Here is a 14,444-nt window from a genome sequence, read left to right as displayed (position 1 = left end):
GTGGCGGCGAGTTGGCACAATTGACAGCACACCAAACAAAATGCTTAACGACATTTCGTCCGTCAATCAGTTCTGGGTTCAAATTCCGCCGAAGTTCATTTAGCTTTTCATTCTTTCAGGGTCGATAAAATAGTTACCAGGCGAGCACTTAGGTCGATTCAATCAACTCAACCATGCCCCAAAATTTCAGGCCTTATGAATGAAAGGATTATTATTTTTTGTAATAATCCTTTCTACTAAAGGCACAAGGCCTGGAAATTGGCGAGAGGGAACTAGTCGATTATATCGATCCCAGTGTTTCACTGGTATTTATTTTCTCGACCCCGCAAGGATGAAAGGTAAAGTCAATCTCGGTGGAATTTGAACTCAGAACGTGTAGACGGACGAAATACTGTTAAGCATTTCGCCCAGAGCGCAAACAATTCTGCTAGTAATAATTTATATTTTTAACTTTCGTATGTAAAGTTTGTATCTGGAAGCAAGGGTCTGGGAAAAGACTACCACCATTATTGGACAATAAATTCTAGAGGAGTAACTTAAGGACTCAAAGAATTATAAATCTACCCAATGTCAATAAACTCTTCATAAAACTATCTCAGCAAAAAGACAACGAGGAATTCCTGCTAAAAATACCCGCTAAATCTCATCCAAATCATACTCTACCTTCGTAAAAATAGAGAATAGTGAAAAAGGCGGGATGGTCACAGCTGAGACAGATCTGCTGGATTAGAGATAACCAGGGGTTAATCAATAACATCGATAAAAATGATTAACTTTTTTCGGAAATTAAATGATTTTATATGGAATAACGTCAGATTGAGGAACAAGCCAAAAGACAGCTCCAAAAGTAAGGATAGACAAGGAGTTGAGAATGGATTATCGCATAAAAGAAATCCATCAGTTACTGATATACTGATCAATAACTCTTTAACTGAATATATTCGATCAATGAACCAATAATCTATTGATAAAAGCTCCAGCTCATCCAGGTTTGTTAGCAGTTAGCAGTTATATATATGTGTGCGTGTGTATGTATATCTTTATACACACACTCACACACGCGCGCTCGCAAACCCGTAGCAGACACACACACACACACACACACAATATATATATATATATATATATCACATGATAACATGACCGACCAAGTTGTCAGGTGTTGTTACACATCGCTGGTCACAATGCGTTTTTGCATTATTTTAGCCTTCAAATGACGCCACCCCGCTGGCTAAGCGAGCAGGCCTACACGCACACACACACACACACACACACACACATAAAGTAACAAACTAAGGAAAGAAATCCTTCAAAAGGGTGTGTAAAACATCCAATTCACTGTCTTACACTATTGCCTCGAGCTGATCGAAGGTTGCGAGTGGATTTGGTAGATGGAAACTGGAAGAAGGCCGTTGTATATGTGTGTGTGTGTGTGTGTGTGTGTGTGTGTGTCTTCGTGCATGTGTTTTGTACCCTTCCCTCTTCTGACTTCCGTAACTTTGCGATTCGGCAAAAGAACGGATATAATAATTGCTAGCCTTTCAAAAATAAGTACTGGACTCGATTCATTAGACTAAAAACTCTTCTAGACTGTGCCCCAGCATGGTCACAGTCTAATGAATAAAACAAGTAAAAGATAAATAAATATATAGACACACACGAACATAAATATACATACATATATATATATATATATATTTACGTACATTAAATTAAATATAGAGATACAATTGATAACTAAATACTTTATTTATATTATAATATAACATAATATACTATGGATATAATATAATATAAAGTAACATAAAAAAATCCTTAAAAAAACCAAAAGAGCCAACAATTTGTCTCGACTTATATACATTATTTGATTTATAAACAATTCAGTTCACTTATATAAGTCTCATTAGAGCTATGGTTTAAAGATAGACGAAATTCCGTGTGAAAGGACCGCTGGATTGTAAAAAGATTAATCCAAATGTCTATATATTATGAGCGTGAGCGTTAACTTTTCAATTACATAGAAATTAGAATTAAAAAACAACAAAATTATAACGGACATATGTGAGTGGAATTTAGAAGACGGAAACTGAAAGAAAAGAAGCCGGTCGTATATATATATATATATATGTACAATATAATATATATATATATATATATATATAATATAGATAATATATAATATATATATATATATATATCGATATATATATATTAATATAACGGGAAGCTTTATGAAAATAAACAAAAGACGAAGGCAGGTGGAAAACAAAGAACAATTGTATTAGTATGGCACTCAGGAAATATAAATAAAACAAGTCTTTAACGTTTCGAGCCTACGCTCTTCAACAGAAAGATACACAGAGAGAAAAAAAAACACAGAAGAAGAGAAGGAGAGAAAAAAAAATGCGTGCAGTAGCTAACGAATCAACATGGCGATCTGATTTCGGCCAGAGGTCAAAGATCAAACATGAGACGCGAGAGCGAAATAAGGGAGATTAATAGGGTTGATAATAGGGTGATAATAGGGTTGAGGGAACAGTAATAGTGCGTAGGAGGGGGGTCTGGATGTGTGTATGTATAGGGTTGGTGTATGTATTAGTATGTATAAGGTGTGTGTGTGTGTGTGTGTGTGTGTGTGTATGAGAGAGTATTAGTGCGTAGGATTGGTCTGGACGTGCGTATGTATGGGGTTGGTGTATGTATTAGTAGTATTAGTATGTATAGTACGTATTAGTATGTATAAGTGTGTGTGTGTGTGTATGAGAAGTATAAGTGCGTATGCGGGGTCTGGACGTGTGTATGTATAGGGTTGGTGTATGTATTAGTATGTACTAGTATGTATTAGTACGTATTAGTATGTATTAGTTGGTTTTGTATTGTATAGTATGGCACATCATATGTGATGTGATGTGTAAAGTCATGTGGTTGTAGTGCGGAGAGAGAGGGGGAGGGGGGGAGAAGAGGGGGGAGAGAAGGGGAGGGGAAGAAGAGGGGGAGGAGAGGATGGGGGAGAAGGAAGGGGAGGAGGGGGATGAATGAGGAAAGAGGGAGAGGGGGAGAGAGGAAGGGGAGAGAGAAGGGGAGAGAGGGAGAGAGGGGAGAGTGAGGGAGCAGAGGGAAGGGGAAGGGGAGGAGGAGAGAAAGAGGGAAGAAGGGAAGGGGAGTAGGGGTGAAAGGATGAAGGACTGAAGAAGTAGGGGTCGGGGGGAAAGGATAGGTGAGGAGGGGGGGGGGAGAGGGGGGTTAGATGAGGATGGGGGGAGGGGGGGGAGAGTTGAGACCAAATGGCGTATAAGAGCGAAGAGAGAAGATTAATTCCTGTTCACGGCGCAAACGGGAATCCGGATGGCCTCTGTGTAAGGACAAACCGAACACAGATAGGTGTTGCAAGGAGTGACCGGTGGAGCGGAAATGGCGTGAGACCGGTGTGTCGTTCGCAAGGTGGATGTCACGAAGGTGTTCCGCGAACCGGTCAGCCAAGCGGCGTCCCGTTTGTCCGATGTACAAGGAATTGCAGAGAGAGCAAGAGATGCAATAGATAATATTGCTGGAGGTGCAGGTGAAGGAGGGATGATGATGGGATAGGGTCGATGGTGGGTGCTAGTGAGGCGGGTGGTGTTGGAGAGGTAAGGCAAGTGCGGCAACGTGGGCGGGAGCAGGGGAACGAGCCGGGTTGGGAGGTAGGGTCAGGGAAGGAGCTATGGACCAAAAGGTCTCGAAGGTTGTGGGCTCGTTTGAAAGAGGGGAGGGGTCGGTTAGGGAAGAGGTGTGAAGTGGACGGGTCGGACTGGAGATGACGGAAAGCTCGAAGAATGGTGCGTTGAGACGTAGGGGTGGGGTGGTAAGTGAGGGGGAAAAAGGAGGCGGGAGACTACAGGGCGGGTTCGGGGAGAGAGAGCAGATACACGGTCCACGGACCGTGCTCTGGCAAGGGCGGTGTGGATAGTGGTGAGGGGGGTATCCACGTAGGGTGAAGTGGTGAGCCATACGTTGAGACTGAGTCTCAAAGTCATGGTCGTCACTACAGAGCCTACGTAGACGGAGGAATTGGGAATAGGGGATGGAAAGCTTGGTGTGTTCTGGGTGGGAGGAAGAGAAGTTGAGGTATGAGTGTGAGTCTGTGTGTTTGTAGTGAATGGAGGGGGTAAGAGTGGAGTGAAGAATGCTAACCGAAATGTCGAGGAAGGAGACAGAGGTGTTGGAGATAGTGGAAGTGAAGTGGAGGGCTGGATGGAAAGATTGGACGAAAGAGAGGAAGGAATCTAGATGTTCGCGGGAGAGTGAGGTGGCACGATAATGTCGTCAATGTAACGACCATATAGTTCAGGAGGGGACCAGTGAAATTAGAGAATATTTGGGCCTCAACATAGCCAACGAACAGGTTCGCATAGTTGGGGCCCATTCGCGTTCCCATGGCCACTCCCGAGACCTGATGGTAGAACTCGCCCGCGAACGAGAAGCAGTTCAGAGTAAGGACAAGTTCGGCCAGACGAATGAGTGTGGAGGTGTCAGGTACAGGGTTAGAGCGGAGGTCAAGAAAGTGTCGAAGGGCCTGCAGTCCTTCGTGGTGAGGGATAACAGTATAGAGGCTTTGGATGTCCATAGTAAAAAGGATTTTGGAGGAGCCGGGAGGAAAGGAGAAAGAGTTGAAAAGCCGGAGAGCATGGTTGGTATCGTGGATGTGGGAGGGAAGAGATGCCACTAGGGGCAAGGACACGGTCAGGTCGAGGTATTTAGAGATGAGCTCCGTGGGGCAGTTACAGGCGGAGACGATGGGGCGGCCAGGGTTGTTGGGTTTGTGGATTTTGGGGAGGAAGAGAAATGGTGGGGGTACGTGGGGTTCGCACAATTAGGTTGGATGCGGTGCGGGGGAGACGGGAGGACGAGATGAGGTCTTGGACAGTAGAGGATACCGTCTGTTGGTAGCTACGTGTGGGGTTAGAGGGCAGAGGGGAATAGAAGGAGGTGTCATTGAGTTGGCGGAAAGCCTCGGCCCTATAGAGGTCCGCGCGCCACACCACTACAGCTCCACCCTTGTCAGCCGGTTTGATGATAATGTCAGCGCGCCGTTGGAGGGAACGAAGAGCCAAGAGCTCAGCCGGGGAGATGTTGAGGCGGCGTTGGCGCCTGGAGAAGTTGAACCGCTCCAATGCACGCTGACAAGCGCCCGCGAAAAAGATCCACTGCTAGGATCTGGCCAGGGGCAGGCGTCCACGGGGATGGTCGGCGGCCCAGGCCAGTGAAGCAGTCCTCTTCGTTGGGTGTGGGTGGCGAGTCGTGGTAATGCGCACCCAACCGGACACGGCGCACAAAGCTGTGGACATAAACTCGCGTCTGGAATTCCTTACAGGATGGAGTGAGGGGGATGAAACGCAGACCCCTACCAAGGACGGAGCGTTCAGCCGCAGAGAGGGGAAGATCGGGGGGAATGGTAACAACAGACGGAAGTGGAGAGAAGGGGTGGGTGGAATAGAAGTAGGAGGGTTGGTAGGTCTCGTGGAGGTCTGAGGGGGTGGGATTGGGGAGGTGTGTAGGGGTGGTTGGGGGGGCAATATGGTTAGGTGTAGGTGGATGGAGCCTATCGGGAGGGGAGAAGGGGTTGTAGGGAGGGGCAGTGGGGTTAGGTGTGGGTGGATGGAGCCTATCGGGAGGGGAGAAGGGTGGTGGAGGAGTTGGGGTAGTGGCGTCGGGTAGGGTGGAATGGAAGAGTGATTGGAGTTTACGAAGTTTGGTATCAGAAAGAAATTGATGGAAGAGTTGATTCAAATGGATAATGAAGCGTAGCGTGTTTGGAGCATAGAGAGGCGGCAGAGAGGAGAAGAAGGTGGAGAAAGCAGGAGGAAGAAGGCGGTTGATGGCATGTAGTTTGAGAGATTGGAGCGAATGGTGGCCCGCATAAGGCGGTAAGAGGTAAGATGTGGTGCGGAGTATGGGTAAGACGGAAGAATCCGAGTGGAGAGCAGGGTGGAAGTGGAGGCGGAAACCTTTAGGGATGAGTCGGTGGTGATGTGATATATATATATATATATATATTTAGTGAAGGGAAGAAATGGAGCTGAACGAAGATTCTACAAAATTCCTTTTATTATTTTCTACACATGTTTCAAAGGCTGCAAATTTCCAAATTCGGATTGAATAAGGAGACCATTTTGCAGCTTTCTCTTCAGGAAAATCCAGGAATTTAAATCTCCAAACAAATGCGCAGCAAGCTATTCGAACAAAACGCTCCCTAGGAGCCCTTCTTCCCTTCACTAAATATATAAAACTTCAATTATCCGCGCTGAGGCACGGTTGCGACACCCCATGGTCGTAACCTCAACCGTGTTTTTTCTGTTGTGATTTTTGCTACCCAGGTATCGGTTAAATTTTGAATAATCCGTAACAAGATAATTCATTTATCCATTTCAATAAATATATATATATATATATATACTTATGCATATGTCTATGTATGTACGTATGTATTCTTTTATTGTTTTATTTGCTTCAGTCATTTGACTGTGGCCATGCTGGAGCACCGTCTTTAGTCGATCAAATCGACCCCAAGACTTATTCTTTGTAAGCCTAGTACTTATTCTATCAGACACTTCGGCCCAACCGCTAAGTTACGGGGACGTAAACACACCAGCATCTCTTTGTCAAGCGATGTTGGATGGACAAACACAGACATACAAACATACACACACATACATACATGTATATTTTCGTGCATATATACATATACATATATACACGCACAAACACACATATATATACGACAGGATTCTTTCAGTTTCTGTATACCAAGTCTCACAGAACTTTGGCCGGCTCGGTGCTATAGTAGATGACATTTGCCAAAAGCACCGTGCAGTGAGATTGAACCCAATATCACATGGTTGCAAATCAAGCCTACTAAAAGTGAGCTTATAACCATTGTCATTATGGTTACTTATGGTGAGTGTTCGGTTGCTGATGAAATCCCAATACGGGATTGAAAGCAGTCAGGCTGATCCAATATGTTATTGAATAATATAAATCAATGTGTTTACGAATGTATGCTTGTTCACAGTGTTTGTCTATAAACACAAATATTTCACGTTGTAGAGTATATAGCATAGCTAGAGCTGAAAATGAGAGAGAGCAATGGAGAGAAAGAGGTGGAACGAGGAATAGAAAATTAAAAAGTCAATATTACAACACCAAACCGTCTGAAGGAAAGAGAGAAAGAGAGGAATATCGTTACTTATAAAAAGAAAAGAAAACAAGTGAAGCTTTATTCACTACTAGCAGTATCGCCCGGCGTTGCTCGGGTTTGTAAGGGAAATAACTATATAAGCATTTTTAGAGAGTTATAGTCAAAAAATAGCAAAAAAATGCATTAAAAATGGAAAAAAAATTATGGTAAATTTTTTTTTAAATCGTTGACTCATCGTAGACATTTTTAGAGAGTTACTTCCCTTATATAATAGCGAAAAATGCATTAAAATGGAAAAAATGATGGTAATTTTTTTTAAATCGTAGACTCATCGTAGACGCGCGCTAATACCCAGAAGGGCTCGATATGAATCACGACTATAAGATACCCGGTTTTGGTTAAACTGCACCGCAAAATGTGGGAGTAATTAGGAATCTAAATCGTAGGAGACAGACACACAACTTCACTTTTATATATAAAGATATACACACACACATATACACAAACACACTGGTTTAGCTCCAGCGAATAGATGAAGACATCTACCGGAACTTCATAGGCATCTGGTAATTAATTACTCTCTCTTTTTTACTCTTTTACTTGTTTCAGTCATTTGACTGCGGCCATGCTGGAGCACCGCCTTTAATCGAGCAACTCGACCCCGCGACTTATTCTTTTTTTGTAAGCCCAGTACTTATGCTATCGGTCTCTTTTGCCGAACCGCTAAGTAACGGGGACATAAACACACCAGCATCGGTTGTCAAGCAATGCTAGGGGGACAAACACAGACACACAAACAAACACATATATATATACATATATACGACAGGCTTCTTTCAGTTTCTGTCTACCAAATCCACTCACAAGGCATTGGTCGGCCCGGGGCTATAGCAGAAGACACTTGCCCAAGATGCCACGCAGTGGGACTGAACCCGGTACCATGTGGTTGGTTAGCAAGCTACTTACCACACAGCCACTCCTGTTCAGTTTAAATATTTAAAAAAAGTAAATAAAAATTAAGGGGAAGATAAGTTAGTAAAACGGACATAGGGTATTCGCTGGCAGAAAGAGGGTCTAAAGAAGGTGCTTTTCGGTCGAAGTACCTGACCGCACAGAAGAAACTTTGACTCAGCCGATACAAAGGTGGGTTTTATTTTGCTTGGGTCTCACATAGTCAGCAATGAATGGCAAGCGTTGAGCCCTTGTGGCTATAATATAGAAAGCATATAATAACATCGGGGTGCTACTTGAGAACAGTGGTCCCGGTGCGCGCACTCGCGCATCCGCGCTAGCTAGTCATGACTAGTCGATCCTTATTTTGTTATTTTGTGTTTTTGTGTTTCTCTTTCTCTTTCTCTTTTAATTATTTCAGTCATTTGACTGCGGCCATGCTGGAGCACCACCTTTAGTCGAGCAAATCGACCCCGGGACTTTATTGTTTGTAAGCCCAGTACTTATTCTATCGGTCTCTTTTGCCGAACCGCTAAGTGACGGGGACGTAAACACACCAACATCGGTTGTCAAGCAATGCTAGGGGGACAAACACAGACACACAAACATATACACACACTTATATATATATATATATATATATATATATATATATATATATATATATAATATATATATTATAATATATATATATATATACACAGGCTTCTTTCAGTTTCCGTCTACCAAATCCACTCAAAGGCATTGGTTGGCCCGGGGCTATAGCAGAAGACACTTGCCCAAGATGCCACGCAGTGGGACTGAACCTGGAACCATGTGGTTGGTTAGCAAGCTACTTACCACACAGCCACTCCTGCGCCTATTATTTACTTTGTGTAAAAAAGTTATTTTTGTGTTTTATTTACTTTGCTAGGAAGTCGTAGGATCGACTAGTCTCGACTAGCTAGCGCGGATGCGCGGCGCGCACCGGGACCACTGTTCTCAAGTAGTATGAACATCGGTATCCTCAATGGTGGCGCCTTTTGTTGATCCTCATGATCAAGACGTCCACACACAAAATGTGGAAAATATGTGAATGCGGGTGAAACGGAAGTTGAGACGACATTTTGGGACGTCGGACATATTGTTTGTTTCATATCTGCATGAGTTTCTCTGGCGTAATTCCACCGAGGAAAAGAAGACATTTGTTCACTTTCTGGCCGCCTGTCTTTATGCTGCATAAAAAGTAAGCTGCTTCTTTCATTACTTATCTCTCCTAAATTTTTTATTTTTTTACTTTTAGTACATAACTAAACCAAACCTGTAACTATGTGTATACCATATATATATATATATATAATATATATATATATATATATATATATATATATATATCTATATATATATATATATATATATATATATATATATATATATATGTTGCTTAAGCATTTTCTCACACCGTCTCTGATGAAGAGATATATAAAATACCCTGGAAATATCTGTAAGACCTTCGCTTTATAAATGTTCTGAAATCTTTCTTAGCCTTGGATCCTTTTATCTCATTCTGTTAATTTATATATATACTAGCAGTATCGCCCGGCGTTGCTCGGGTTGTAAGGGAAATAACTATATAAGCATTTTTAGAGAGTTATAGCCAAAAAATAGCAAAAAAATGCATTAAAAATTGAAAAAAAATTAAGGTAAATTTTTTTTAATCGTTGACACATCGTAGATATTTTTAGAGAGTTACTTCCCTTATATAAAAGCGAAAAAAATGCATTAAAATGGAAAAATATGATGGTAAATTTTTTTTAAATCGTAGACTCATCGTAGACGCGCGCTAATACCCAGAAGGGCTCGATATGAATCACGACTATAAGATACCCGCTTTTGGTTAAACTGCACCGCAAAATGTGGGAGTAGTTACGAATCTAAATCATAGGAGACAGACACACAACTTCACTCTTATATAAAGATGCTTTTTTTTTTCAGTCATAGAGTTAGATTTATGAAGGTCTTCAGTAGAAAATCCTTCTAATTCTGACTCACTGCTTGATATAATGAAATTCGTATCCATTTTTTGTCAGAATTACAATTTTGAAAACACAATAGGAACAAATTTCGGAAAAAAATCTCCCATAATTCACGGAATTAAAATTACACTTCGATTTTTGTACAAAACTGTATTTGAAGTGTTTACGAAGTATAATACGTGTTTTCACGAATGTACTAAAGAGATTTACTCTGATATTCTCATTTAAATATGAATAGGTAAATTCGGGCGGTTTGGTAACGAAAGGGTTTATATAAGTGTCGTCTGTTTATACATAAACACTGTTTCATACTTTCAGTTTAGTCTTCCTCAAATCACTTTGTCGCTATTTACTCTCTTCCAAGAACATTTTCACTCACTCTTATCTGTTAGCTTGCCATACATTTTACTCATGTATCTATCAGCGTGATAGACAGAAACAAATATTACATCTAGTTTCACTTTATTCGTTGCACACTGTGTGTGTGCGTTTGCGTGTGCTGTAAACCAGACTAAGAAAAGCATTTGACATACACACCAGAATGTGAGTTTTCTGTAAATTTTGCTTAATTGGAGTTTAAATTTTAAAAACTGGACCTGGCAAAACCCGATGCATTCTACTCTTAAAAATGCTAGGTAAATTGTAATTGAAGAAATCCTATATTGTAGATTTCTATAACTGACAAAGGGAGGCAGATAAAATCTGCCTTTTATAATAAGAGATGCTGACTCAGCCCTCGTTCCATTACATAATCAGGAGAAATATATGTTCCATTATAAGTGGTTTCAAATTTTGGCACAAGGCCAGCAATTTCGAGATAGGGGTTAAGTCGATTAAATCGACCCCAGTGCTCAACTGGCAATCATTTTATTGACCTTGAAAGGATGAAATGCAAAATCGACCTCAGCGGTATTTGAACTCAGAACGTAAAAACGGACGAAATGCTGCTAAGCATTTTGTCCGGTGTGCTAAGTATTCATCCATATCGCCGTCTTAATGACATGTGTATTAGATAATTCACTGTCTCTGTCTACATGTGTCTATCTATCTCGCTCTCTCGCTCTCTCTCACATTCTCCCTTCCTCTCTCCCACACCTACAATCTTGTAAGTAAGAAATGTTTGTTTTTAAATTGTCATATAGTAACTACTAGGTTTGACTTTCCGCTATCAATATTGATTATGTATGTATGTATGTATGTATGTATGTATGTATGTATGTATGTATGTATGTATGTATGTATGTATTAAACAAGAAAGGTGAAATGATAGAGCAAAAGGGGCAAAAGGGGTCGTCGTCATCGTCGTCGTCATCATCATCATCATCATCATCATTATTAATATTATTATAATTATTATTATTATTATCTATTATTATTATCATTATCATCATTATTATTATTATCATTATTATTATTATTTATTGAGTGAGAGAGCAGTGCATGCCATCAAACTGACACTGGGGTAAAATCTACAAAGCCCAGTACACCCATCATGTCTACTCGTCTATTAAGGGTTCACTAGACACATGCATCACAACCATATGTGCGCGACATGGTGATCTCATATCAAGATAAACAGTGCATGACCTTGCAGGTGGGACCCAGTTAGAATTTTCTTATGGTCGAGTAGGCCATCCCACTCAAAAGGTCCCTGAATAAGAAATGTTTAAGGATGTTGAACGAACCATCCATGTTTCCAGATGTGAATTATCCAAACTTCTAAGAATTCCTTTCAACACATGGCTATGATGCTCCCCAACTACTTCTACTTGTGATTATTATTATTATTATTATTATTATTATTATTATTATTATTATTATATTATTATTATTATTATTTATTATTATTATTATTATCATTATCATCATCATCATCATCCTTATTATTATTTTTGAGTAATCTTATTTTTATCATGTGCTTTCGCTGCCCTACTGAGCACAGTTCTGTGTGCCTTCAATATGAGCTGTGGTTTGTTTTGATTTTGTTATTTTCACTGTATTGAAAGTACTTTATGTAAGATGAGCTCAATGCCTAGTAGTGCCATTTTCTGTATGTTACATGTATTCATAAGTCCTGGTGTTTGGTTATGTATTTGTATTTTTTTTTGTTCATACCTAATGCACCTATTATTACGGGGATTATTTCTGTTTTTAGGCTCCACATTCAGGTTATCACTATTTCCAGATTTTTGTATTTTGAGTTTCTCTGTTTCTTTTAGAGATACATTGTCATCTGTTGGTATTGATACGTTGGTTAGAAAGCATTTTTTTCTTGATGATCTCAAACTACTACATCCGGTCTATAAGCCTTGATTTCTCTATCTGTGTGTATTGGCATAAGACAGAGTATGGTTGGTTTGTCATTTTCCAAGACCTTTTCTGGAGTATGCCCATACCATCTTTTTCAATTGTTGTTGTTGTTGTTGTTCTTGTTCATGTTCTTTGTTGTTGTTGTTGTTGTTGTTGTTGTTCTTCTTCTTCTTCTTCTTCTTCTTCTTCTTCTTCTTCTTCTTCTTCTTCTTCTTCTTCTTATAATTATTATTATTATTATTATTATTATTATTATTATTAAGGTGCGAGCTGGCAGAATCGTTAGTACACCGGGTGAAATACTTAGAAGTATTTCGTCTGCCGCTACGTTCTGAGTTCAAATTCCGTCGAGGTCAGTTTTACCTTTCATCCTTCCGAGGATCGATGAATTAAATACCAATTATCATTATAGTCATTATTATTATTAGAAGACTGTTGAAATTTCGTTAAATAACCGTTAAATACATAGTCTATTACAAATCGCACTGTACTCTTTTTATTGTATATTGACCTTCGTGAAGAGTTACGTCAATCTTGATAAAATATTATTACTATTATTATTATTATTATTGTTGTTGTTGTGGTTGTTGTTGTTGTTGTTGCTGTTGTTGTTGTTGTTGTCGTTACTGCTGCTGCTACTTCTATTGCTGCTGCTATTGTTGTTGTTGTTTTCTGTCTGATGTTCTGCGATATTTGCTTGTTCATTTTCACAAATGTTCGTGAAGAAATTAATTTTCATTTAGCCTTTATTTCAGAAAAGGATCTTCATTGTATACCCCTTACTGGGGTTGGACAAAAATATTTTAATTTGCTGACTTCATAAGAATTTATAAACTTTCGAGAGAAGGTGGAATAATTCGTTTTTAGAATTGTTTCCCGAAGTACATTAAAGCTATAAATGAAGGTAATTTGCAGGTAATTCGAGTATCAATTCCAACAAGGAAATATTTTTATTACCGTTCAATGCTAAGGTAAACACACACAAACACACACACACACACACACACACACACACACACACACACACACACACACACACACACACACACACACACACAAAAGGGTAAAAACGACTTCATTCCTCTGATCCTCTGCTCGAAAAGACTGAAGTAAGCAAAGTGAAAAAACACCAAATGAAAAAGAATAAAAAACAAATTATATATTAATGAAAAAAAATACATATTAATGATTAAAAAACAAATAAACAAAAAAAAACAAGTGACAGGAAATGAAAAGAAAAATAATAGCACTCCAATAGGAACATATAGCATAATATACAAGTTTGGTAAAACACAAACGATAGTAGACATAACGTGGCACGCTGTCGGTTACGACAACGAGGGTTCCAATTGATTCGAGCAACGGAACGGCCTGCTCGTGAAATAAACGTGCAAGTGGCTGAGCACTCCACAGACACGTGTATACTTAACGTAGTTTTCGGGGAGATTCAGCGTGACAAGGCTGGCCCTTTAAAATACAGGTACAATAGAAGCAGGAAGAAAGAGTGAGAGACAGTTGTGGTGAAAGAGTACCGCAGGGTTCGCCACCACACCCTGCCGGAGCATCATGGAGCTTTAGGTGTTTTCGCTCAATAAACACACACAACACCCGATCTGGGAAGCGAAATCTTGATCCTATGGCCGCGAGTCCGCTGCCCTAACCACTGGGCCATTGCGCCTTCACAATAGTAGACATACACACAGCATGTCCAGTGTAAATATGAACAACGAAAATCTAACCCCAAAACGTTCTTTCGGACAAAAAGGAATAATAAATAACAAAAAAATGTTCGTTATAGAACTTTACACTGAAAAAATGAACTGGAAGCATTTTGTGCGTAAGTCAAGGCGTGGTGAGGGGGAGAAAGATAACCTATCTATGCTTTTGCCAAGTCTACGAGAATTTCGTTCGTTCCATCGAATAGAAACTTGGAAATACCCATGGTTGATATTTTAAATGAAGTTTTCTTTACTGGAAGAGTGAAGGTGTATGCG

The sequence above is a fragment of the Octopus sinensis genome, linkage group LG2 (assembly GCF_006345805.1).
Source record: "Octopus sinensis linkage group LG2, ASM634580v1, whole genome shotgun sequence".
NCBI lineage: Eukaryota > Metazoa > Mollusca > Cephalopoda > Octopoda > Octopodidae > Octopus > Octopus sinensis.
Note: the sequence above shows the minus strand (reverse complement) of the source record.